The sequence below is a fragment of the Lissotriton helveticus genome, chromosome 4_1 (genome assembly GCF_964261635.1).
Source record: "Lissotriton helveticus chromosome 4_1, aLisHel1.1, whole genome shotgun sequence".
In the NCBI taxonomy this organism is placed as follows: Eukaryota; Metazoa; Chordata; class Amphibia; order Caudata; family Salamandridae; genus Lissotriton; species Lissotriton helveticus.
Genome location: NC_136063.1, coordinates 475,212,754 through 475,240,474, shown reverse-complemented (window position 1 = coordinate 475,240,474; position 27,721 = coordinate 475,212,754). Strand labels below are relative to the sequence as shown.

General features: G+C 47.6%; 1 protein-coding gene and 1 pseudogene across 2 annotated transcripts in view; one reads left to right on the top strand and one right to left on the bottom strand.

The window, feature by feature from the left end:
- NBN (nibrin) overlaps nt 1-27,721 on the bottom strand; it is a 429,498-nt gene that overhangs the window by 267,441 nt on the left and 134,336 nt on the right. The gene's annotated exons all lie outside the window — the stretch shown is intronic.
- LOC144828683 (large ribosomal subunit protein uL29 pseudogene) lies at nt 12,476-12,904 on the top strand (annotated as a pseudogene). Its single transcript, XR_013610513.1, has one exon. The product of XR_013610513.1 is annotated as a large ribosomal subunit protein uL29 pseudogene (transcript).

The following is a 27,721-nucleotide window of genomic DNA, read 5'->3' as shown; positions in this document are numbered from 1 at the left end:
GTACCAGGAAGTAGTGGGAATAACCACCACAACCTACTTCTGGCACAGGGACTCGCTCAATAGCTCCCTTGGCCAAGAGAGCCATAACTTCCTGATGGAGAAGGGCCAAGTGATCCTCCGGCATGCGATGGTGTGTTGGTGGCATGGAGGGAGGGGTAGTCTTGAAGGGGAGGGAGTTGCCCCTTCGGACTATCTGCATAACCCACCTGTACGACGTGATGTGTGCCAGTGTGGGAGGTGATGGCGGATCCTGCCGCCCACTGGCAACTGGTGGCCCTGAAAGGTCAGACTAGGAAGGTTTGGAGGCTGATGCAGAGGGGGCACTGGTGGACTAGCCCACCCCCTGGCACCCAGACCCACAGCGCTGGGTCCCACAACACCGGCCACGCAGAGGCTGAGTAGCTTGCGCCGGCTTGTGGCCCTGGGTGGAACGTGGTGGGGGACCCCTTCTGTAGCCACGAAAGGGGTGAAAGGTGGACTGAAGGTGGCAGCGAGGCCCAAGGATATATTATTCTCTTCTTGATCACATTAGTGTGTGCATACATATTCTACTATTGGGGTTAATTTCAGTCGATCCAAAGAATGGGTTTTTAACACCCCTTTGAAAATGCCTGCCTTACATCATTTGCAACTAATTAGATCCAGATGCATTCTAAATCAAATCAAATCAAATCCAACACATTTATAGAGCGCGCTACTCACCCACAAGCGTCTCAAGGTGCTTGGGGGGGGGGGAGGGCGGGGTGCTGCTACGGTTGTACGGCTTTACAACGCGTGCTTTTACACCGCGTGCCGTTACAACGTAGTTTTTTCAACACAAGTCGTTACCACGACTTGCGTTGGAGGGGTGCGGACTTCGGATTCTTTTAATTTACTATTTTAACACCAGCCTATGTACAGTAGGGAAGGTGTTGGATAGTAAATTAAAAAATTCCTTGTGCTGCAGCGCCCTCCAGCGCAAGTCGTGGTAACGACTTGCGTTGGAAAAACCGCATTGTAACGGCACACGGTGTAACAGCTGTGTCGTAAAGGCTGTTCCCCGCTGCTACTGCTCGAAGAGCCAGGTCTTGAGTTGCTTCCTGAAGGAGAGATGGTCCTGGGTCAGTCAGAGGTGGGTGGGGAGGGAGTTCCACGTCTTGGCGGCCAGGTAGGAGAAGGATCTTCCTCCGGTGGTGGTTCTGTGAATCCGTGGGACGGTGGCGAGGGCGAGGCTGGTGGATAGGAGCTGTCGGATGGGTGTGTAGAACGTGAGGCGGCTGTTGAGGTATATGGGGCAAATGTCGTGGAGAGCCTTGCGAGCGTGAGTGAGGAGTGAATGTGATCCCTTTGCTGACTGGGAGCCAGTGTAGGTCTCTCAGGTGGGCAGAGATGTGGCTGTGTCGGGGGATTTCCAGGATGAGTCGTGCCGAAGCGTTCTGTATGCGCTGGAGTCTTTTTTGTAGTTTGGCTGTGGTTCCAGAGTAGAGGGTGTTCCCGTATTCCAGTCGGCTGGTGACGAGGGCCTGGGTGACGGTCTTTCTGGTTTCGGTGGGGATCCACCGGAAGATCTTTCGGAGCATGCACAGGGTGTTGAAACATGATGACGAGACAGCGTTGACTTGCACGGTCATCGTGAGGGAGGAGTCCAGGATGAAACACAGGTTGCGTGCGTGGTCCGTGGGCTTGGGGGCGGTGCCCAGAGCAGGGGGCCACCAGGTGTTGTCCCAGTCGGAGGGGGATGGTCCGAGGATGAGGACTTCCGTCTTGTCTGAGTTCAGTTTCAGGCAGCTGAGCTTCATCCATTCCGCGACGTCTTTCATTCCGTCCTGGAGGCTTGCTCTGGGGGTGGTGGGGTCGTTGGTAAGGGAGAGGATCAGCTGGGTGTCGTCAGCGTAGGAAATAATGTTTAGGTTGTGTTGGCGTGCGATGGCTGCGAGGGGGCTCATGTAGACGTTGAAGAGGGTGGGGCTGAGCGATGAGCCTTGAGGTACGCCGCAGATGATCTTGGTGGCCACTGAGCGGAATGGAGGTAGGCGGACTCTCTGAGTTCTGTCAGAGAGGAAGGAGGTGATCCATTCCAGGGCCATTCCTTGGATCCCGGCGTGGTGGAGGCGGTTTGTTAGGGTGCGGTGGCAGACTGTGTCGAATGCGGACGATAGGTCGAGGAGGATGAGGGCAGTAGTTTCCCCGTTGTCGAGCAGGGACCTGATGTCGTCGGTGGCTGCGATAAGGGCGGTCTTGGTGCTGTGGTTTGCTCGGAATCTGGACTGTGATGGGTGGAGGGAGCCGTATGCCTCGAGGAAGGCGGTTAGCTGCTTGTTGACGGTCTTCTCGATGACTTTAGCGGGGGGAAGGGGAGGAGCGCGATGGGGCGGAAGTTCTTGAGGTCCGTGGGGTCGGCGGTGGGTTTCTTTAGGAGGGCGCTGACCTCCGCATGCTTCCAGCTCTCCGGAAAGGTGGCAGATGCGAAGGAGTTGTTGATGATGTTCCGGAGTTGGGGTGCGATGATGGAGTCGGCTTTGTTAAAGATGTGGTGTGGACAGGGGTCGGCTGGGGAGCCGGAGTGGATGGTGTTCATCACGTGGGTTGTGTCTTCAGTGCTGACGGGGGTCTAGGCACAGAGGGTGGTGGTGGGGGCGTTGGTTCGGTGGTTGGGTGTGTGGTCTGGGCGTCGAAGCTGTTGTGTATGTCGGTGATCTTGCGGTGGAAGAACGAGGCGAGTGCGTTGCAGAGGTCTTGCGAGGGCGTGATGTCGTTTTTGCTGGTGCTGGGGTTGGAGAGCTCTTTAACGATGCTAAAGAGTTCCTTGCTGTTGTGGGTGTAGTTGTCTAGTCGTTCTCTGAATGCTGTCCTTTTGGTGGTGCGGATGGCGTTCTTGAGGGCTGTCATGTTTTCTGTAGACTGGTCGTGGCGCCAGGCTTTCTCGAGGGTACAGCAGGATTTCTTGGAGTCTTTGAGGTCGTTGGTGAACCACGAGGTTTTCTTGCTGCCGGGTCTGCTGGGAGGATTCTTCAGTGGTGCAAGGGCATCGGCGCAGTTGGTGAGCCACCGTGTGATGTTACGGGCTGCTTCGTTGGAGTCCGTAGTGCTGGCGGGAAGATTTTGGCTCAAAGAAGTGGTGAGCTGGTCGGTGGTGATCTTGCTCCAGCATCTTCGGGGAGCCTGTTGCGGGTGGTGGTTGGTCGTGGTTTTCCTGAAGTTGAAATGGACACAGCTGTGATCTGTCCAGTGTGGTCTGGTGGAGTGGCTGAAAGAGATGTGGTTGCTGGAGGAGAAGACGGGGTCAAGCGTGTGGCCAGCGTGGTGGGTGGGGGTGTTCACTAGTTGCTTGAGTTCGAGGTTGGCGAGGTTGTCTAGCAGGGTGGTGGTGTTATTGTCATTGTTGTTTTCCAGGTGGAAGTTGAGGTCCCCTAGGAGGATGTAGTCTGAGGAGGTGAGGGCAAGCGGGCTGATGAAGTCTGCGATGGCTTCACTGAATTGTGTGCGTGATCCCGGGGGTCTGTAGATGAGAGTACCTTTGAGGGTGGTTTGGGGTCTGGAAGTGAAGGTGCTCGGCGGCGGGGAGGGTGTCGTCGGCGTTGGTCGTGATGCGGATGGTGTTTCTGTAGACAATGGCGATGCCTCCTCCGGTTTGGTTGACGTGGTCCCTCCGGGTGATCTTGTAGCCGTTCGGGATGGCTATGGCGATGTCGGGGGCTGAGGAGGCGCCCCTCCAGGTTTCTGTGAGGAAGGCGACGTCCGGCGCTGTTGTGTCGAGGAGGTTCCAGAGTTCGACGGCGTGCTTGTGGACTGAGCGGGTGTTGAGCAGGATACACTTGAGGTGGTTGTTGCTGGTGCCTGGTCTGGCGGGTGTGGTGTAGGTCCGGAGGCAGGTGAATTTGCAGGCTTGGCAGGTGAAGGGTCCGTGGGCGCGTTTCGGGGTGGCTCTGTGGCAGGCGAGGGTCCTGCCGGTGTTGAGTGCGTGGAGGGTGGCGGCGTTGTAGCTCAGTCGGGTGGGCTGGCATCGTCGAGGGTCAGGGGTTCTGGCACTGGGCGCGGTCCGGGCGCAGGGTGCGCCAGCGGCGCGCCCACTGCGTGCGTCTGCTGCGTGGCCGCTGCGTGGCCTCCATAAGAGGGGGAGAGGGAGGGAGGAGCAGCAGGGAGGCGGGAGCGGAGCGGCCAATGGGAAGCGAGGGGGCGGGGCCGCGTGGGACGCGAGCGGCGGGAAGTGGCACATAAGGCAAGAGGGGGCGGGGGGAGAGACAGGCACAGCGGGCACAAAAGATGAAAAACAAGGGGCAAGTGGAGCAGTAGGCGAAACGAAACAGTCAACAGAAGGCAAAAAACGAAGCACAGTCAACAGAAGGCAAAAAAAACCGAAGCACAGTCAACAGTAGGCAAAAAAGAAAACACAGTCAACAGGGAAGAAGATGACACGCGGTCAGACAGACCAGTCTGCAGGGAGGCAGCAGATAACACGGAGCAGCAGCAGCGGCACACAGGGGGTCTGCGCGGTGGCAGAGGGAGCGACCTGCCTGGTCACAGGGTCAAGGGTCGCTCCTCTCACCACCGGGCGGCCTCCATAAGAGGGGGAGAGGGAGGGAGGAGCAGATGGGAGTCGGGAGCGGGGCGGCCAATGGGAAGTGAGGGGGCGGGGCCACGTGGGACGCGAGCTGTGGGAAAGTGGCACAGAAGGCAAGAGGGGGCGGGGGGAGAGACAGGCATAGCGGGCACAAAAGATGAAAAACAAGGGGCAAGTGGAGCAGTAGGCGAAACGAAACACAGTCAACAGAAGGCAAAAAACGAAGCACAGTCAACAGAAGGCAAAGAAAAAACAAAGCACAGTCAACAGTAGGCAAAAAAGAAAACACAGTCAACATGGAAGAAGATGACACGCGGTCAGACAGACGAGTCTGCAGGGAGGCAGCAGATAACACGGAGTAGCCGCAGCGGCACACAGGGGGTCTGCGCGGTGGCAGAGGGAGCGACCTGTCTGGTCACAGGGTCCAGGGTCTGGAAGCAGTCTCCAAAGTCATGTAGAAAATTGTGTAATTACAAAAACAAGCTGCCCGACTTCCAGCAAATCATATTTTAGGACTGGGCATAGTCAACCAACGTCAATTCGCTTTTTTAGACCCTATTCTACTGCAATCAACCCAATGGAAAATCCAACTCTGTTACACGGGCTTGAAGGATAACAAAAGTGTTTCACCTTTGTGGTTAAACTGAGTCACCTCCTTCTTAAACCCTAGATGTCAATGGGTTAAAATGGGGCAATTTTCTTCCTCAAAACACAATTTGATTACCATGAAGTAATCTTTTATATGCCACTTCTATGCAGATGTATGTGACTACTTCATGGCTACAGAAGCAGTAAAGATGAGCATTAAGGGGCGTGATTTGGATAGCCAACATGGCAGACGCAGCATAATCGGCCTCCGCGAGTCCACGCCCTAATTCCCCAGTAATCCACCCAAATCCTGATCGGAGGAACATATCGTCGGATATCGCAACCCCAACTGCGATCGGAGTGCTGTTTCCCGGCAAGCGGCTAAATGGGCCGAGCGCACCATACATTGAGGACGCTGAGAGTGTGACACAGGCCAGAGCCTATTGCAGGCCATTTTCTATAAGGATCCCGAGCCTCCTAATTGCGGCACTTTGGATGGACGCGGGACCTGTACGAGGTCCCAGAAGTGAGTGGCGGTGTCTGGAGTGGCGGGGCCCTGAGGTGATAGCCACATCGCAGCCATGTCCCGGAGGCTGCGACGAGCCTGAGGTGGGAGTGAGCCCATCCCCCCAGGCTGCCTGCCGCTTCGGGAGAGTTTTGGTAGATGTGCCCCTAACTCACCCGCATCGCAGTTGTGGTTGGACAGCTTCCAGGGTCCTGATAACGTCGCAGGAGGGGATCCTGATCCAGGAGGGCTACATACATTGAAGCGAGAAGCAGCACATTGGTCCCAGCACGGCCTACGCATATAGAGAAGGTTAAACGCCTTGGCCCGTTTCCCGGTTTCCCCTCCTATATAAATCACTGCCGGGAGGGGGACCCAGCTGGCGGCCAAGGTGGGACTTTGCGGCGGAGAGTGGCGGAAGCCTGAAGTGGCTGCTAAGGACTTTCCCCCGCCGATCGTAATTGAGGGCACAAGAGACTACACAAGCGCCTGAGGAGAAAAGAGAGACAGCCGGGTTTCTAGATCGGCTACGTAAACCATAGTGCCTCTATTACTCTCCTTACCATTGCAGGAGGTGTGCCTGATCCCTGGAGCCTTGGTTGTGACACTGGGATCTGACATTCAGCACTTTGGAGGGGAGAGCTGCGGGCAGGTGATCCAGTGAGTCTGGTTCCCTTATGGGGCCTACTTGGCATGCAGTAGTGGGCTGCGGAGACTGCTGACCTAGGCTCGGTGCAGCTTGTGGCTCAGGGCATGCTCGATTCCTAACGGCCGGCCTGCAGAGCATCCCTAGTGCGAACCCGACGCGATCTCCAAGGGACTTCCCAAGTCTGACCGCACTTCCTTCCACCAGCAAAGGCATTAATTTGGTATCGGAATTCCTCAGGCCCCATGCCAACCTCCCCTCGCCTACAGCCATGGGCAAGGAAAAACCCGGAGGGGCAAGCGCCAAGCAGAGTACCGTTGATTATTATGCCACAACTACTGGGGGCGCTACGGGGGTGACACAGGAAGTGCAGTGCTGGACAACGCAGTGCTCCTAGCGGCGATCAATGATGCCAGAGATAAACTAGACATCAAGATCAGCGCGGTGGGATCTGAAGTTGCTTTCTTGTGCCAGAACCTAAGAAAGGCGGTGGACCGCATCATGGAAGCGGAGGCACAAGTTTCGACCGTTGAAGACACATTGACTACATTGCAGAAGAAGGTCAATAAGCTTACAGTAGTATCACAAGGACTTGCCTCCTGGTTGGAGGATAAAGAGGGCTGTGCTAGACGCAACATCTTGCGCTTTGTGGGCTTCCGAGAGGGCACCTCCATGACCCGTTTTGTTACCAGTGGCTCACAGATCTCATGCCAGAGGATATGTTATCCACCTGTTTCTTGGTGGAGAGAGCCACAGGGTGCTGACAAAGAAGCCACCCCCATGGGGAAAGTCCGAGACCAGTGATTGCTATGCAGATCAAGATGCCGTCTTGCAATTCGCTAGATCACACAAAGAACAACATTGATTTGATTTAAAGCCCATAGTAATTTCCCCGGACTTCAAACGCCTGGTGCAACAACAACACCAATCCTTTGTGGCAGCGAAACGTAGGTTAAGAGACCTTAACATGCTATACATGCTTCTATATATAGCCCGGATATTCAATTCCAAGCCTCATTTCTTTAACACACCGAAGGCTGTCTTCGCCTAGACAGATGAGCGGACTCACCTTAAACCGCACTCGTCACCGCCGCTGGAGTCGGACTCATCCCGGGGCTCGCAGCGGAACAGATCCCGGAGGACCAAATCAAAGAGGCGACATAGATCCCGTTCTGATCGGTATTCCTCCGGTCCAGAACGCGCATCCTGAACTTGCCGCACTGACAATGTTCTATGGCTCTCATTTAACGTGGATTATGCAATATTGTGATTATCCTGTTCCTCACGGAACCGGTGTGGACGCGAAGCCGTGAGGCTGCCTTGCCCCAGACATTTTCATCCCCCCCTGTTAATGTTTTGCGGGTGGTTTGGCTACTTTTGGCGGAGATTCCCTAGACCCCTTGTTGGGGGCCAGGTGTGTCCTACGCCGCGACAGATGCTCCCCGTTCATGGCAGTATCGGGTGGGGGAGGGGGGCACAGAGGGAACTTTGGGGTGTTGTTTATTGGGACAGTTTCATTGTTTTCATATGTTCAGACTCACTATCTAGATTTCGGCACATTAGTTCCAGCGATCACACAGACATTAAATGACAACACAAACGGGTTCCTACCCACCAGAGGACCTCATTGTGGTATACTGGAATGTCAGGGGGCTATTCAATAAAATTAAAAGGGGTGCTGTCCTACGCTAGGCTGAGATACGAGGTGGACATCCTGCTCTTACAAGAGACCCACCTTCTTGGAACCAAAACCCCTTGCCTGACCAGATTTGGGTATGACACTATGTACCATGCAGGGTACGCCAGGGGGTCGCAGGGGACTGCCATTCTTATACACCGCTGAGTCCCTTTCATACATACAAAACATTGGGCGGATCCAGAGGGACAAAACGTCATATTAAGTGCACACTGTATGGAGAACATATTAATATTGGTAGTATTTCTGCTCCACCCCACCCCCACCCCCATTAGGGAACACCTTCGTCGACATGATCTCCAGGCTATGGGGAGAACTCCCAGAGGGCCTGACCCTCCTAGGCGTGGACTGGAATGACATCATGGCTTCACCAGATAGACAACGTAGTTCAGACCGCAACCCTCCAGTAGGTCCCTCCAAATTGAATCTGCTTGCTACTACATTGGGCTGGTCAGACATCTGGCGTGAATATAATCCTGCCAAACTAAGTTATACATATATGCCCGCGATGCATGGCTCACAGTCCTGACTGGACTACTTCTTTATGCCTCGCGCCTACATCCATAGGTTTTCACAAGCATCCCACCTCCCAAGAGGGCTTTTGGTTCATACACCGGTCACACGCAAGCTTCATACTTGCTCCCATAAACCCCCCTTCAGGTGGCGGATGTCCTTGTGGCATCTTTGAGACCCCGACTATCAAGAAATGCCAACTATGCCAGTCTCAGATTACCTTGATGCTAAAGTAGATTCGACCTCATCCAAGGGTATCCTTTGGGAAGCCCTAAATCCCACAATCCGTGTTGCAGAAATCAGCTACTAAAGAGAAACGCGCACAATCATCACAGCTGGCCGACCTGGAGTCATGCTAGGAGGCCCTGGCGATTCAACTTAACCCAGATCCCTTTCCTTTCCCTCCAGAATAATTTGCTGCAGGTACAACAAAATATACAGCAACATCTTATGGGTGAGGCAAAGGTGATCAGGGTGGCGTCACAGCACCGGATATACCAACGGGGGGAAAAACCGAGTAAAATGCTCCATAGGCTGTGCCAGGTAGACAAATCCCTTGCTACTGTCTCCTCACTAAGCAACACTGACGGTGCCTTGTGTTCGTCTCCAGAAACAGTGGCCAAGGAATTTGCACATCATTTCTCAGCATTATATGCGCGTCCTGAGCAGCTTTCAGAGGTTCAGATAGCTGAATTTCTTAGAGATATCCCACCCGAAGACTTACTGACTAAATGCGAGACCAACTAGATGCCCCCATTACAACAGATGAGTTGAGTGCTACCTTACTTGCCTTGCATCCAGGATGGGCCCCCGGACCCAACGGATTCCCCATAGAGTTCCTAAGACCACATATACACACATTAGTCCCACATCTAGTGGCAGCGATACACGATGCCCAAGAGCAGAGTGTGCTACCCCAGGATTGGCGCCACACGGAGATTGTCCTATTCCCCAAGCCAGGTCACCTACCATAAGATCCCTCCTCGTGCCACCCCATTTCCCTTATCAATATCGAACCCAAACTTTTGGGCAAGGTCCTTGCAGAACGCCTAGGGACTTGCGTATCTGATTTGATTCACCCAAACCAATTTAGCTTTGTGCTTCACCGGGCCTCCCGCCATAACATACGACGGGTCCATAACACCATGGCAATGGCCCCAGAGTTGGGACGCCCTGACATCGACAAAGCATTTCGATTCTCTTAGTTGGGTATACCTCTTCCAACTACTTGAAGCTGTCAATTTTGGCCTGTTGATTTTAACATATGTCCGTTTGCTCTACACAAACCTAACGGCCTCGGTACGCATAGCGGGACATCGATCGGCACCCTTCCCTATCCATAGGGGCACGAAACAGGGTTGCCCCCTGTCCCAGCTGTTATTCTCCCTGGCCGTGCAACCTTTAGCAGCATGGGTCCGTAGTGACCCGGTACTCCGTGGATTCAATGTTCCCAGTCGAGAGCAGATCGCATTGCGCTATTTGAGGATGACGTCCTCTTCTTTTTGACTGACCCATGGATCTCATGACCGCATATCCTGTTTGAAGAAACCAAAGGGCTCCATACCAATCCCACCAAATCTGTGCTTTTTCTGGTGATTGGGAACCAAGGACGGGGCGCCTGGGCGACGCAGTTATCACACGCGACTGGGGGCTTCAAATACCTGGGCAGCTTCATGACGCCCTACCCAAAGATTTCATTGGTGCATAATATCAACCCGCTAATTACTAGTCTGGGCAACAAAACGAGGATATGGTCCTTCCTTTCACTCTCATTATATGGGCGCTCTGCGATTTTTAAAATGGTCTCCCTACCTAGAATTCTTTATAGATTACAAAATTTCCCTTACAACATACCACAAACCTGGTTTGCACACATCAACGCTATACACAATATGTTCCTGGGGAATGGAGGGGCAATCCGCGTGGTGCTACACACATGTGCACAATCCACATACTGTGGTGGTATTGCAGCAGCAGACGTATATGCATACTGTGCAGCCTCCCACCTGCTTATAATAAATGAATGGTGGTATAATTCCCCAACCGCCCCGGCATTTTCGCTCGAGCATGCCGCAATAGAGGGGGTGTCCCTTCTTCAGCTCCTGTATAGCTCAAGGAGCCTATACAAGCAGAACGGTGATCCAGCTCTGGCGATACATGGTTGGGCAGATGAGGGGGCGCGGCCGCCTGACCCAGGCGACCCCTCTGTGGCATGATACATACCTACGCCCGGTGACGGCTGACAGGGTTCCGCAAGTGGGACTTGGTGGGCATAACCACCTTGGGGCATGATGCAGGGCACCACTTTGAAATACTTTCAACAGCTACAAGAAGAATTTCAGCTACATAGGACAACATTATATAAATATCTTCAATTACACTATGCGTTGGGCCCTCTGATTCTCCCTCAAGAGACCCTGCCTTAATTCCATACTCTTGAGGGCCACCTGTTAATGGGGGACCTGTGTCACATAAAATCCAACAGATCTAACAAACATTGACGACGCACACTCGAACATCACTTCACAAGACTAGGAGAGCATGGCAGGATGACATCCCAGATCTGACGGAGGATGACTGGGCTGAAGCCATAGCCAGCCCTCGGGGCACGGCGGTGTCCTCACGCTAACGCTTCATACAATTTGAGTATATACACCACGTGTATTACACGCAATCCCGACTCCGGAAGATGGGAGTTATCCAATCCCCCTTATGCCTCCGAGGGAAGAGGGGACTTTCCTATAGACAGTTTGCAGCTGTACTGCACTGCTGCCATTTTGGCAGAAGGTCTCGTGTTGTCTAGGCAAAATACTATCATGGGATCTCCCGGTTGACCCAAAACTCTTCCTCCTTCACAGCAGTGAGGGGATAGGTGGAAACAGGTACAAACAGCATCTAATCTTCTTGGCCCTTACAATCGCTACAATATGATATTGCCAAGTTGTGGAAGGGAACGTCTCCTCCGACAATAGGTAAATGGAAGAAAGAAATGGACTGTTGTATGGTTGCGGAGATTACAGTGTTTCAGGCCCGGGCTGTCCCCAGAAACATAGAAAAATATGGACCCACTGGGCGACATATCGTGGTATAGACCTACCTCCCCTTCCATCATTAGACCCCTGACAGGGATTGCCACATGCACAAATAACTACTGAACAATTCACACTCTTCTATGCTACGGTCAGTGCCTATACTAATGTAACGTCTCTAAAGTCACTGGGATTTGGAAATGTCTGCACTATGTTCATGTTGACCTACCTGCAAGTTGTGCAGGAGTTGCAAATTTTTAAATGCTATGGTACTCCTGACATATGTTATTTCCTAAATGTGATTGCAGGGCTATGGCCCAGACTGTGTCAGGAAAACCAAATAAAATTTGGTATTATAAAAAGATGAGGGGGAAGCACGCCGTGGCAAGATGGCCGCATCCTTAGTAAGCTCTGAAGCGCCGAGCTACACTCAAACTTGAAGGGACCTTTTCCCAGTAACGCCCCTGCTCACAAAAGGATGTAAGCACGTCGGAAACCGCCAAGAACGCAGATGCAAGTTTCCGACCAACGTATTGCGCATTAAGACCCTTTTCTTCGCGCATCTGTCTCTGCCTCAGGTCTTCCGGCATTGCGGCCGCCATTTTGTGTGCGCTTGGATCGGCGCAACTCAATCTTCCTCAGCACACCCTGCATTACAACTGCCACTGTGTGCGCTTCTGCCAGTAAAAATAAATGTATCTCATTTTATCAGCACTGTGGCTGCCATTGTGTGTGCGCTTGTGACAGCGCAAATAACTCTGCCTTAGTTTAACCAGCACTGCGGCTGTCATTGCGTGTGCGCTTGTAACAGCGCAATTAAATTTGCCTCAGCCTAACCAACATTACGGCTGACATTGTATGTGCAATGTAACAGTGTAAATCTGCCTCAATTTAACCAGCATTGCGGATGCCATTGTGGATGTACTTGCATCAACTTGTACTTTGCTGATATGCCTTTCCGGTGGCGGCTCGCAGCAAATATGGCAAAAATCAAGGCCCGTGATCTGCGTGGTAAGAAGAAGGAAGATCTTCTAAAGCAGCTCGATGACCTCAAGGTCGAATTGTCGCAGCTCCGGGTTGCTAAAGTGACTGGTGGAGCTGCATCCAAGCTGTCCAAGATCCGGGTTGTCCGAAAATCCATTGCCAGAGTCCTTACAGTCATCAACCAGACACAGAAGGAAAACCTGCGAAAATTTTACAAAGGCAAGAAGTACAAGCCCCTTGACTTGAGGCCCAGGAAGACTCGTGCTTTGCGCCGTAGACTCAACAAATACGAGGAGGGTTTGAAGACCAAAAAACAAGTCCGAAAAGAACGTCTATACCCAATGCGCAAATTTGCTGTGAAAGCTTAAATGTGTTGTACAAAATAAAGGCTATATGGTTGATATGCAGTTCTCCTCACTGCCTACGCACTGAGCCTTCTAAAACATCTCTTTTCATATGCGCATTATGTTTGGATAACGTGCTGCTTTTAGGCGAATACTAATTTGATTTTTTTGCTCTTCACTTGGATTTTGGAACCTGTCTCCTCGCTATGAAGGCTGCAATTTTCTTTTCACCATTCCTTCTCCTGACAACAGCTAGAATATTTTTGTGCTCGCTATAGCAATGCCATTTGTCCTTGTGTAGATTCTTATTGCTATTGACTTTATTCTATAATTGCCTACGGTTCTACCTACCAATATATTTGCTGCTTTTTACCGCTTCCTGTCTATATTGCGTCTACTTGGATCACTGGCTCTGTGATTTCCTGACTTTGTTCCTCAATGACTTTATTCCTTGCGATTTAGTTGTCTTAACTGCCTTTTTCAATTTGTGCTTCTGACCTGGTCTTATTATCTCCTTATCGTCTCAACATGGATATTACGCAGTCTAACAAATCTCATGGGCTGCAGGGACTTCTTCTGGAGGCCGTAAAAAGTCTACAGTTAACAACAGCAAACGTCTTAAGAAGGACCCTTCCTCTCCAACCAAATCTCCTCTTCCCATCACGTTAGAGGACATTATGGATGAATTGCGGCTCTTTCGCCCCTTCATGTCGGACACTACCACCACCCTCCAAAGAATTGAGGAGAAATGGTCCGGCCTTGACATGAGACTATCTGATGTTGAACAGAAGGTAAGCGACGCACAGGATGTCGTTGCCAAAGTTGAGAACCTTACCAAGGAAGTCAACCAACTTAAAAAATGTACAGAGGATTTAGAAAATCGCAATCGGCGTAACAACCTACGCATTTATGGAATTCCAGAGGGTTCCGAAGGCTCCGACATGATCTACTTCTTGAAATCTCAAGTTTTGCAGATTGTTGGCCTCCCAAAATCAGTGGACTTTAACATTCAAAGAGCGCATAGATTAGGGCCTCAAAATGCATCCTCTGCCAACCAACCAAGAGGTATCATCGCCTATTTTCTGTTATACTCTGACCTTATGGCAATCCTCACTGCTGCCAAACAACACAAACAGATGTTCTGGTCAGGTCACAAGGTTTTTTTCAGTCAGGATGTTTTAAAACCAACTGCCAGTAGACGCAAAGAATTTCTAGATCTCAGACCAGCCTTAAAATCCATGAACGCCCGCTATGGCCTTATACATCCCTGTTTCTTCAAAGTGACTTACAAAGACAGAACATTTTCATTCGACGACCCAGCTGATCCCCGGAAGTTCATTCATACTCATCGAGAAGAACATATGGAACTTGGCAAATATTAGTTGTCTTGTTAATGTCTTCTTATTTATTTCTTGGCCTTACATATGTTTTATGTTATTGTTAATTGTTCTTTTGTCCGGTTTCAGGTCCTTCCTGTGCTGTGGTTGAAGATTCCTGCTCACATCATCCGTTTGTCTATTTTGTCTGATGTATCCAGTTGCTTTGTTCCCTAGTGTCTGGTAAGCTCCCTTTTTTCTTGTCTCATTTGTCTATTATTTCCTTTTTGGAGTACTTTATCCCTTCTTTTTCATCTGATGTTGTATAGTCAATTTTTGCTCTTGGTGCTCCCCCCAGTGGTGTGGCTGTTTTGTTTTTTTCCGTCCCCCCTCCCCCCATCAATGTTACTTGTTCTTCCTTTTTTGATCAACATGACTAAAGCCTTTTGGCTTTCCGTCATCTCTTCTTTCCTATTTCTTTTGGGCGACTTTGCTCCCCTCTTCTACTGTTCTTTTTTGTCTCTCCCTCTTCTATATTTTCCTTTTCTTTTGCATTATTCTCCTCTCCTATCTCTTTCTCTATCTTCTTCCTTTTATTGTCAATTTACAGTACTTTACTGTTTTTCATTCATTCTCCCTTTGTGGCCAGTTTACACAAGTTTCTCCTTCTTATATGCTCTTTGTGTATTCTCACTCTTTAATCTACTCCTAGCTGCTTATATTTTTCTTCTCTCTCTCTCTCTGGCATGTCTCTATTTTCAAGCTTATCAACAATTGAATACTATTGATGAAAGGTTTTCATGTTGTATCCTGGAATGTCAAAGGTATTCGTAATCCTGTTAAGAAGCAACGTGTTTTATCTCACTTGGCGAGGTTAAAATGTCATGTTGCACTGTTAAAAGAGACACACCTTAAGTTACAAGAATTGTCCTCATTACGTAAACAATGGGTGGGAGAAGTTTTTTGCACTCCGGCAGTGAATAACAAAAATGGTGGGGTTATATTATTTCACAAATCTTTAAGTGTTCAGTAACAAAATGAGTTTCACGATGGTAATGGTAGATGGTTGGTTTTAAATGCTAATGTTAACAACACAACTTTTTTTGTAATATTTATGGACCGAATGGTATTGATTTTCAATTCTGGAATGATTTTTCTGCCTTTCTCTCTTCACATCCTGTGGATGATTTGATCTTGGGTGGTGACTGCAATCAACTTATGGATCCTTTTCTGGATCGCAAATCACAAACCAAATATGTACCTAACAAAATGCAGAAAACTTTTCATAAAGCAATCTCATCTAGAGGCCTAATTGACTCATGGAGAGTCCCTCAACCTGACACGTTGGAATTTTCCTTTTTCTCCCCCGTCCACAAATCTCACTCCCGCATTGATTAAATTTTTCTCACTCAACACGCCCTACAGTTTATGACCAACTCAGAAATTGGATCCATCCTTATCTCAGATCATGCCCCTGTCATTTTAGATATGAACTTTCCGTCACCTTCCCCTACTTCTTGCCGATGGCGCTTCAATAACTCTCTTCCCTTAGATACCCAGTTTGTTGAACAATTTATACTTTTTATGGAAGAATTCTTTCTTATCAATCTTTCTTCTACTTCTCAATTTCATACAATTTGGGATGCCTTTAAAGCCACTGACAGAGGTTTCATTATTGATTTTGTATCTCGAAAGAAGAAGAAAGCCCTTTCCGATTCTTCTCTTATCCTTAAACAAATCAAAGCTCTTGAACATTAATATTTCACCACCAATTCTAATGATACTCTTTACTCTCTTATTAAAGCTAAAATGCAATTTAATAAACATTCATGTGATTCTGCCTGTAACAACCTCCTTAAATTTAATGCAAAAATGTATGGTGGATGGAATAAAGCTGGTAAATCTCTGGCCAACTATCTTAAAATTAAGAAACAGAAATCTAAAATCATTGCTATTACTGAGAACTCTGGTGTCCGTCACACTGCTGACGATAAAATACTTGATTGCTTTTCCCTGTATTATACTTCTCTTTACACTCCAGAGTCCACTCCTTCTTCTGCTCAAATTGACTCTTTTTTCAATCTCTCCCTAAGGCTACTGATGTTTCGGCAGATCTTACATCACTGGATAATCCTATTTTGGAAAAGGAAATTATCAATGCTCTTAATCTTCTACCCAAAGATAAAACACCTGGTCCGGACGGCTTCACTGTTCGGTTTTATATCCAATTAAAAAAATCTCTAATACCTCATTTATTTTCCCTGATGAATTACTTTCTTGGCGAAGGGGAATCAAAGGGATCCTTTACCCAAGCAATGCTATCTTTAATCCCTAAAGATAGGATAAAGACCCCTACTTTTGCAAAAATTACAGGCCCATCTCTTTAATTAACACTGACTGTAAAATCTTCGCTAAAATATTGGTCATCCGTATCAACAAAGTAACTCCTGATCTTATTAATATTGATCAATCTGGGTTTGTCAAAGGAAGGTTTATAACCGATAATTCGAGATCCCTCCTCAACATTATCCACCTTGCTTCTAAAATGGACTCACCAGTAATTGCCATCACGCTTGATGCTGATAAAGCATTTGATAGGGTGAGCTGGGACTTTATGTTTGGAGCGTTGCGATGGCATGGATTCAGTCCCCATTTTATTCAATATATTCAATTGCTTTATTCTGACCCTTCTACTTCTATATGGGTTAGTGGATGTCAATCTAAATATTTTTCTCTTCATAGAGAAACTAGACAAGGATGTCCCCGTTCCCTACTTTTTATTCTTGCTTTAGAAACTTTTCTTGAAAAATTCAGGTGCTCACCTTTATACACAGGCTTCCAATTTCAGGATATTGATATTAAGTTTACTGCTTATGCAGACAATATTCTGCTTTATATCTCCAACCTTTCCACTTCTTTGCGGGCTCTTTTCTCTTTACTGCAAGAATATTCTTTAGTTTCTGGCTATAAACTGAATATTGATAAACCTGAAGTTTTACATTTAAACAAATGTTGTTTATCTCGCATATTTCATGGCTATGGTTTCCAATGGAATCCCAGGAATATTAAATGCTTAGGCATCCTTTATGCTAGTACTATTAGGGAAACCATTAAGATTAATCACACAGATATACTTAAAAAACTTCCTGCTCTCATTGAGAGCTGGTCCCCTCTTGTTTTATCCTGGTGGGGTAGACTAGCCACTATTAAAATGATGCTTCTCCCCATTATTAATTTCGATCTCTTTATGCTCCCTGTTTCCTTCCCGCTTTACTTCTTTAGTACCATAAATCGTTCCTTAACGAAATTTTTATGGAACAACCGCAAAGCCAGGATTTCTCTCTCTCGTCTCCAACAAGTTAGGTGGAGTCAATTTTCCTAACATCAACCGGTATCACTCTGCCTTCACAATAAAGCAAATCTGCCCTTTTTTAACTGATTCCTCCAGTAACAGCTTGGAGTTCTATTGAACTCGCTCAACTCTTACCCATTTCATTTCTTACAGCTACTCATTTATCTCAACCCCCGAAACGTTTTTCTACTCCCCTTTTTAAACACTCTAAAGCCCTTGTTCTGATCGTTCTCATCTCTCTCCTGAGGATGTTCTCTCCCAAACCCTAATATGGTACAATAAATTCTTAAAGATCAATAATAGAGCGCTCTTTTGGAAGGAATGGATTGATAAAGGTATCATTACTCTTGATCCTTTAATGAAGGATAATTCACAGAGGGAATTCTCAGATGTTCACAAATCATTTGGCATCTCTAACACTCACTCTCTTCACGACCCCTTCTTGATGGCGACTCTCACTCAAATTTTTTCTCAGGTATGCCCTCCAGCCACTCCTGTTCAGGCCCCATTCTTCACACTTGATTTCTTGACCCCACTTAGAGCTGCTGCCATCTATAAATTGCTCTCCCGTTCCATTTCAAATAGATCTAAGTCGCCAATAGAACTATTATGGGAAAATGATTTTTCACAAGATCCTCACTACAGATCTGGGAATCTATTTGCTCAAAAAAACATACCTCTTCCCGTTCTGCAAGCACTACACAACCTTTATTTTTTCATTTTTCTAACAGACTCTTCTTTACCCCTTCTGATTTGCACAAATTTAAATTACTAGAATCTAAAAAGTGTTGGTCATGCCCATGTGAGTTCTCCATATGTTTTTCCACTGTCTGTTGGTTAAATCTCTATGGTTTCGTATTTGGTCCAAATTAAATGATATTCTATCCACAAATTTCTCTTTTGACATTACACATATATTTTTGGGAGGCTCCTCCCCAATATGGAATACTCATTGTAATGTGCGAAGATTCATAGACGTATTTATAGCCATCTCCCTCCAAATCATCACACCAATTGAAAAGAAACCTCCAAAATCTCATATCAGGCTTGGTGGAACTTGTTATGTCATCACCACGGGCTTGATTGTGCATTCGCCACTTCAGTGCCTTTATTAATCAAAAAAGACTTGTTATGGTCACCTCTCACAGTGTTCCTCTCTAAGCATGATCCTTGTACTATTCATGTTCCCATTAAAGTAAAGAATATCAATAGGGGGGAGTGAAGAGGTGGTGCCTAACGGCACCGAGGTGGGTGAATCCTCCTCTTCTGAAAGTACAAATAATCAACAAAGTCCACCTCATATAGAGTTAGTATATATCCTGGTGTTCATGGAATACACTGTGTGTGTTAAAATACCCCTCACACACCAAAAGGGCCCTTGGTGTCATGCTTCATCATTGGGGTCTTCCCGCCCCGCTGCGGGACGGGGCAGTGCTAGTACAAGCGACTACGCTGGAGCACCTTTTTAGGTCTCGCCTGTCGATGCGCATGCGCATCGAGCTTGCGAGACTATGGGGGCTTAACCACTCTTTAACTAACTTGCAAGGAATCGTGGCGATTCCTTGCAGTGCCCGTGACTTTTAAGCTCAATGCGCATGCGCTTAGAGCTTAAAAGCGCGTGCACATCTCACAGCCTCCCCCAGCTCCGCCCCCTCCTCTCCTGCCCGCCGTGTCGCATTTCTCCTCCCCCCACCCCTTCTCTCTCGTCCAGCCGTCGTGTTTATTTATTGTTTTACCCGCTCCGCCCCCTCCCCTGCCCGCCGTGTCGCATCGTCATGGCAGCTTTGAAAGTAGGGGCAGAAGAGCGCCACTCTCTCTCCCAGCACACCTCCCCCTCCAGCATCCACTCCCCCCTTGTCTCTCTGTGCCCGCCCCCACCACTCCTAATGAGCTGCTTGTTTTCATTTGCAGTACACCATGTGCGCATTTACTTTCATAACGGTGGCTCACCGTTTTAACTTGTTTTAATTTCCCAATCTGACCAAAAGGTTTGCCGATGCCTGACGTGCTACTGCTCCGCCCCCTCCCCTGCCCGCCGTGTCGCATCGTCATGGCAGCTTTGAAAGTAGGGGCAGAAGAGCGCCACTCTCTCTCCCAGCACACCTCCCCCTCCAGCATCCACTCCCCCCTTGTCTCTCTGTGCCCGTCCCCACCACTCCTAATGAGCTGCTTGTTTTCATTTGCAGTACACCATGTGCGCATTTACTTTCATAACGGTGGCTCACCGTTTTAACTTGTTTTAATTTCCCAATCTGACCAAAAGGTTTGCCGATGCCTGACGTGCTACTGACCTCTCCACAGCCATGCCTACCTAATGGAGTACATGCTTGAATATATGTATATAGCCAGGCAAATTTTTTTACCCGCTCCGCCCCCTCCCCGCCGTGTCACGTCTCTCTGTGCCCGCCCCCACCACTCCTAATGAGCTGCTTGTTTTCATTTGCAGTACACCATGTGCGCATTTACTTTCAGAACGGTGGCTCACCGTTTTAACTTGTTTTAATTTCCCAATCTGACCAAAAGGTTTGCCGATGCCTGACGTGCTACTGACCTCTCCACAGCCATGCCTACCTAATGGAGTACATGCTTGAATATATGTATATAGCCAGGCAAATATAAAGTACAACAAAAAAAACATTTGTCGCATTTCTTCTCCCCCCTCCCCTGCCTTCCCTCCGTCTCTCTTTTTTTTTTTTACCCAAAACATTTGTCGCATTTCTCCCCCCCCCTTCTCTGCCTTCCCTCTGTCCTTCAGTTGCTTCATGCCTTTGCTTGACCTCTTTTACTTCATTCTTTTCGTAACCTCTACTCCTACTCCGCCTTTCAGCATCCTTTCATCCCCTTCCTCCTCCCCCTCACTTCAGCCCTCCCTTCTCGTTTCCTCTCTCTTCTAAACACGTCATTCGTCCCTGCCTTCAATATCCTCTCTTCTTTCCCTCATCCGACCCCCTCCATGTCCATATTTACCCTTGCCCCCTTCGCCCCCTTCCCTCCCTGCCCCTCCCCATCACTGTTGGCCACACCATTGAATTGAATTAATTCCGCCATGCTGTTCGCAACGGGCCCACCCCTGCAGCAGGCATTGCTTGAAATCAAAGGCGCTTGGAGGTCTCCACGGGGTTCTCTTTGTTTTCCGCCCAGGCGCTGCTTTGATCCGTGGCTGATTATTATGAGAACCCGGAGGGGCTCCTGGCCCCCAGCGTTAAGGGCTCCTCGCCTGCAATCGGATACTTTTAGAGTCTGCCCTTTAGTTTTCACAACAAAGCAAAGACAACCCTGAAAATGTCCATGAAGTATAAAACATCTTAATGTAAATTGTCCGGCAAATTCCCACTGAACACCACCACATCCACCATCACCACCACATCCACCACCACATCCACCACCACATCCACCGCATCCACCACCACCACCGCATCCACCACAACCACATCCACCGCATCCACCACCGCATCCACCACCACATCCACCACCACATCCACCACCACATCCAACATCACCACCACATCCACCACCACATCCACCATCACCTCCACATCCACCATGACATCCACCGCCACATCCACCACCCCATCCACCACCACCACATCCACCACCACCACTGCATCCACCACCACATCCACCGCCACCACATCCACCGCATCCACCACCGCATCCACCACATCCACCATCACCTCCACATCCACCATGACATCCACCACCACATCCACCACATGCACCACCACCACATCCACCACCACATCCACCGCATCCACCACCACCACCGCATCCACCACCACATCCACCACATCCACCATCACCTCCACATCCACCATGACATCCACCGCCACATCCACCACCACATCCACCACCACCACATCCACCACATGCACCACCACCGCATCCACCACCACATCCACCACCACATCCACCACACCCACCACCACCACATCCACCACCAGGTGCAAATGCAATGTTCTTGGATTTTCGTCACAATAAAATACACTGAACATAATCTTCACAAAATTAATTTACAAACGTTTAAGCTATTGCCATTATAAATTACAATAACTGTTATTTAAGTATTAATTATTTACAAAATTAAAAGCCATTGTTATTTGCAATATCAATACATCTAAGTCACGTAAAGACAACACACATTGCATTACAAATGCTATAGGTGTCACATTTGCGAAAGTTCAAACTATTGACATTGTAACTGACAAAGCTATTACTTTTGCTATTTTCAAAACCAACACATAAATAAAAAAAGTGTCATTTACAATACCAATTGTTCAAACTTTCCTAATGCGAGACCTATTGCATTTCCAATGCTTGTTATTGTTGGTACTATGTGAGTGGATGGGAGTGAGTGTCAGTGAGGTCAGGAGTGATAATAAAAAGTGAAGTTAAAAAATACCTGGCCTAGTGGTAGAAAAATCTATTTAATAAACACTGGCTGGTATTGTTAAAAGGGTGATGCGGAGAGGTAAAGCAAGTTACTGGGCTTACTCTCCTGTGTGGGTCAACATGTATCGGGGCGCCATGCCCCTTCGTCAGGACCGGGTACAGATCCCCCTGTCACTCACTAATGTTATACCACAAAATTTGGGTGCAATTATAATAGAAAAAAGGTTCTCTTTATCAATGTGTATAAATATAATTTATTAATATACGTGTTCCTAGCTATATCAGAAGTTCTGATGTAGTAAGCCTGAAAGAATAAGAGCACATAGTTATTAGTGCGCGGATCCCAATGCGCTAAACTATTGGTCACCTGTAAGGAAAGAAAAACAAAAAACATACACATGCAGACTGTGGTACCTGGCATCCCAGAGGAATCTGGAAAGTGCCATATTAACAGTCATTGAAGTGTTAATGCCGAACAGTAAAACACACATACACATAGCGACACTTTAAGTATGCTATAAAAGGAGGATGTATTCTGTCCAAGATACATACTTTGGAAGTTAGGAGTCAGTGCCCCATGAGCCAAGACTGGGCGAAGGGTAATTTGGGGGTCCAACTGCAATTGGAGAGAAAATGGGAACGAAGGAAAGAAAAGTTTGCTTGTTCCTTGTTGTGCAATAGGCAAGCTAGTTTTAAGGTAAAGTTAGCGAAAAAGAGCTCTTAGCTGGTCCATTCGGCTATGCCGTACTTACTCAACCCCCAGCACCTCGGTGCTTCCTCCTTCGTCAGTGGCTTCCGTGTTAGTGAGAAGCCGGGATGGGGCGGGTGTTTTATATAGTGGGGTTAATTGGGTAATGGCCGGTTAATTGATTTACGACTTGAACTAGGGGTAGATGTGTCCGAGAGAACGAGTCATAGAACCCGGTTCTTGCGGCGGCCATTGTTCAATGTATAGTTGTGTTTGGAAAGAAGCTCAATCTTTTGAACTCATGTACGCCTGAAGATCTGCCGCGTAAATAGGCTCGCCAGGTTGTTTTTTTAGAGTTATCAAAGGGAGCATAAGCTATCGCTAGTAGCGAGACGGGGTTCTGAACGGAGTGCGCATGCGCCACGAAGTGCTGTCGCTTCAGACGTACTGCGCATGCGCGGGGAAGTGTTGTTTTTGCGCGTGTGTGCGCGCTGTGTCTCTGTTGCCCCTGGGGAAGCGAGGCTCACTCAAACTAAATGGAAGTAATAGCCGAACAATAGGGGTATTGTACACAGTATAGAAACGGTGCTTGGAGCAATTTAGAAGTTTTAAAAGTTTTATATGTCCCAGGTTGGGAATGTTAGCACAGAGGAGCCTGCCATCTTGAAGGTGATAGAGAGTGTAATGGGCACTTATTTAGATCAAGTAAAATTTTGAGTTGGGACCAGGGTATTTCATCATTCAGGCCTGTCTGGGGAGTACCTAAACGGTACACCCAACGTTGTTCCTTGGATATGAGGTCCTTGCCGTTCTTGAAAGCCTCTATGACTGTCCATTTCAAATCATGGATGCTGTGTCCCATTGTCACATAATGAGTGGCCATTCTGGTTGTAGTTTTTTTGCAGCGCACGTTGCTGCAGTGTTCTCCCATACGGACTTTAACTGGCCTGGTGGTCATACCCACATATTCTTTCTTGCACGGGCAAGTGACCAGATAGACTACGTTGCGGCTATTACAGTTTGTGAAATAACGTTGCTCCCAAGTGGACTGATTGGAAAAAGTGATGCTGCGGCTTTTATGCGTGTATTGACAGGACGCACATGAGCCACATGGATAATGACCGCTGACAGTGTTAGTTTTGGGGGTTCATCATTGGTGAAGTTTTTTGGTCTTGTGTGGACCAACAGATCTTTTAGATTCTTACCCCTTCTGTGTGAAAACATGGGTTTTAGAAAGTTTAGTTTATCGCAATTGAGTATTTTCCAATGCTTGTTTACAATCTTTGTGATACGGTTCGAATTGGTATTGTATGTTGTAACGCAAATGGGGCGTTGGTCAGGTTCCTTTCTCGCTGTTGGTTCTAATAAGGCCTCTCTGTTGTTATTGCGAGCTCTTTTGAAGCCTTTATTGACAACAGTTCTTGGGTAGTTTCTGTTCAGCAGTGTGCTCTCCAGATCAGCTGCTTGGGCTTTAAAATCTTTGATGGCACTGCAATTTCGCCCCAGGCGAAGAAATTGCCCATAGGGTAGATTATCACGTAGGTGTCGTGGGTGAAAACTGCTGTAAAGTAACAGGCTGTTCTTTGCAGTGGCTTTAAAATGGGTACATGTTTCTAATTTCCCATTGATGGGATAGATATTCAAATCAAGGAACACAAGGTTCTCCTTGGAGACTTGTGTGGGTGAACTTGAGGAACCGGTCTTGTTGGTTCAGCCAAGTCATGAACTTGTTGACTGAGTCTTGGTCTCCCCTCCAGATGACCAGCACATCGTCAATGTACCTTTTCCATGTCACCACATGGTTCTTGTATGGATTCTGGTCGTTGAGGATTTTTGTTGTCTCAAGGTGGTGTACATACAAACCGGCTAGGCTGGGGGCACAAGTGCTCCCCATGCTCGTGCCGTGTTTCTGTAAATAGTACGTACTCTCATACTGAAAAAAGTTTTTCTTCAGGGATAAGGATATACATTCCAGTACCACCTGTCTTGGTGTGTGGTATTCCCACGGTATAGAGAAAAGGACTTCCTCTATTATTTCCAACGTTTCTTGGTGAGGGAGGCTCGTGTAGAGGCTCTCTACATCAAGGCCCAAAAGGAGGTCCTGTTCTGGATCAAAAAGTACTTCTTTGACCAATTGTAGGACGGCTTTGGTGTCCTTCAAATAGGTATTGGTCGCTTGCACTATAGGTCTCAGGAAAGCGTCAGCGAATTGTGACAAAGGTTCGAGGATTGACTCAATCCCGGACACTATAGGGCGGCCTGGTGGAAAGGGGGCATCCTTATGAATTTTAGGTATTGTGTAAAAATAAGGTGTCTTGTGATTTTTTTGGATTAGGAAATCGCTCTCTTGTTTGGTTAGCCAGTCATGTGCTCTGGCTTCCTCAATCATTATGAGGATAGAGATTCTGACTTCTTCAGTCGGGTCTTCTCTGAGTACCTGGTAGTTACGTCTGTCTCCTAACAATTTCCTGCACTCTCTGTCGTAATTAGCATAGGTCTGTATGACCGTAGCCCCGCCCTTATCGGCTGGCTTAATTACGTTGGTTGTTAGCAAGTTCTTGGAGTGCGACTCTCTCCAATCTGGTAGTGTTTTGATAGGTGTCGCCCGCGCCTGTTGGCAATTGTTCTAGATCTGCCATGACTGCCTTCTCAAACGCTAAGAGTTCAACTGGTATGGTGGAGTCTATTGGGGTGAAAATTGATTTTTTCTTTAGACCTGTATCTGATTGGTCAGCGGTCTGAATGTCAGAATTCTGAAAAAAGGCTTTTAGCTTTAATTTCCGTATACACTCCTTCATTTCTTGACATAATTTAAATTTGTCCATCTTGTTGGTAGGGACGAAACCTAACCCTTTTCCCAGGACATTCTCTTGGGCCTGTGTTAGTTGGTGGTCTGACAGGTTTACCACTAGGTTCCTCGACTGGTTGATGCTGTTTGGCTCCGGGTTGACACACCCGGAGGTATCACTGGTTGTTGGTTCCAGTGGACCTGTGTGCCTTTTCGATTTCTGCCACTTCGGGGTCCTCGGCGCTGGCCTAAAAAAGGCGGTGGGCCATAGTAGTTAATGGAGGTACCTGTTGGTCCCATGGTTGGAATTGGTTACCCATATAAGTTGGTCCTGGTGGGTATTGCGTATAGCCTGAGGGTCCTTCCATGAAGGGTGGTGGCCCTTGATAGGGCCCCCAACCTCTCCCTCCTCGTGGATAAGGTCATCCAAGGGATGGTGTCCCTCCTCTTGCTCCCTGGTTGCTATTCCTACTTGAACTTGAACTGTTTGAGCTTGTGTCCGAAAAATCAGTGTCTTGATCGTTGTTGTGATTCTTGGACACATGATCTTTTTTGATGTAGGGATATATGCGTTCATGCGTGAAACTTTCTGTGTCTTTTTTGTGTTTCTTGTATTTGCTTTTTTTCAGGGTAAGCTCAAAATCTGTCATCTCTTGATTCAGTTCCTCTAATCTCTTTTTTAGAGCAGTAGGGGATAGGTAGCTCTTGATCTTCACCTCTTGCTGAGTTATCTCTATTTTCAGTTCTTGTGTAAGTTTGGTCGCAGTTTTAACAATCAGGACTAGCCAGTCCCTAGTGCATCTCCAACTTATGAGAGACCAATCCCTCTTGAATTCTAAATCATGAGTGAAGATGAATGGTTCATTTTTTACTACTAGGCCGGGAGGGGCTGTTTTTGATTTAAGGTACTCTGACATGAGTAGGCCGTGCAAGGCTGTCTTTATTTGTGTTCTCCTTAAAGCAGCTAGTTCATCCCAGTCACCTTCGTTTGTGTCAGGTTCAGAGTTGCTCAACCCCTCAAAAGGGCGTAGGGTTGCTAGGATCCTATCGACCTCTTCGTCGTCGAATGTGAGGCCTCCAGCATCTTCCATGATGGATAGCTAACAAAAAGTGTGTGTTGTGACTATGTGTGCAAAATAGCTGTAATGTCCGTGAAAATAAGGTGATTAAATAAAACAAAAGGGGGACAGAAAATGCCAAATTGGATTTTCTATCTCTGTCCAGAAATGCTGGTTTTCTCAATAGAGAAAGGAACTCCCACAGCTGCGCGCTGTCCAAAGAGTAAAGAATATCAATAGTGGGGAGTGAAGAGGTGTTGCCTAACGGCACCGAGGTGGGCGAATCCTCCTCTTCTGAAAGTACAAATAATCAACAAAGTCCACCTCATATACAGTTAGTGTATATCCTGGTGTTCATGGAATACACTGTGTGTGTTAAAATACCCCTCACACACCAAAAGGGCCCTTGGTGTCATGCTTCATCATTGGGGTCTTCCCGCCCCGCTGCGGGACGGGGCAGTGCTGCGACAGGCGACTACGCTGGAGCATCTTTTTATTGTGGGTACTATGTGAGTGGATGGGAGTGAGTGTCAGTGAGGTCAGGAGTGATAATAAAAAGTGAAGTTAAAAAATACCTGGCCTAGTGGTAGAAAAAACTATTTAATAAACACTGGCTGGTATTGTTAAAAGGGTGATGCGGAGAGGTAAAGCAAGTTACTGGGCTTACTCTCCTGTGTGGGTCAACATGTATCGGGGCGCTATTAAAGTACCCTCTTCTTTCTTTGTTACTTGTTTATTTTGAACTTTTACCTATGTTGTAGATACTGATTAAGCATTTTTCTCTATGCAACTCCCCCTCCCTTCCCCCCTCTATTTTTCTTTTCTTTATCTTTCTCCTTTCAAAATCTTAAACAAAGCTCTTTTTCCTCTGTACAGTTTTATTTCCCATTTATGGGATTAATTTTTGCAAGTTTTATTTAATAATATCATTCGATTATTCACTGTAAATCATTTGTTTTGTAATGATGTTTTACTATGTTTTATTACAGGCAATTAAGCTCTTTAAACTTAAAAAAAAGATGAGCAGTAAAGGCTTTCTATGGGTAGTAATAGATTGCTTGGAAGTCAGATAAAAAAAATGAAACAATAATTACACACAATAAAATAAGGCACTACACCAAAAATACAAGAGTCTATGGGTAATGTAATCTTCTGGAGGGATCAAAGAGGCTCGACGGACTTCAGATTAATTGTGTTTACTAAATCATTTGTTCCAATGCTCTAATCAGTGGAGTTGAGGTTCTAGGCATTCGTTTATAGTGTATCTCGTAGGGTTACAGGGCTG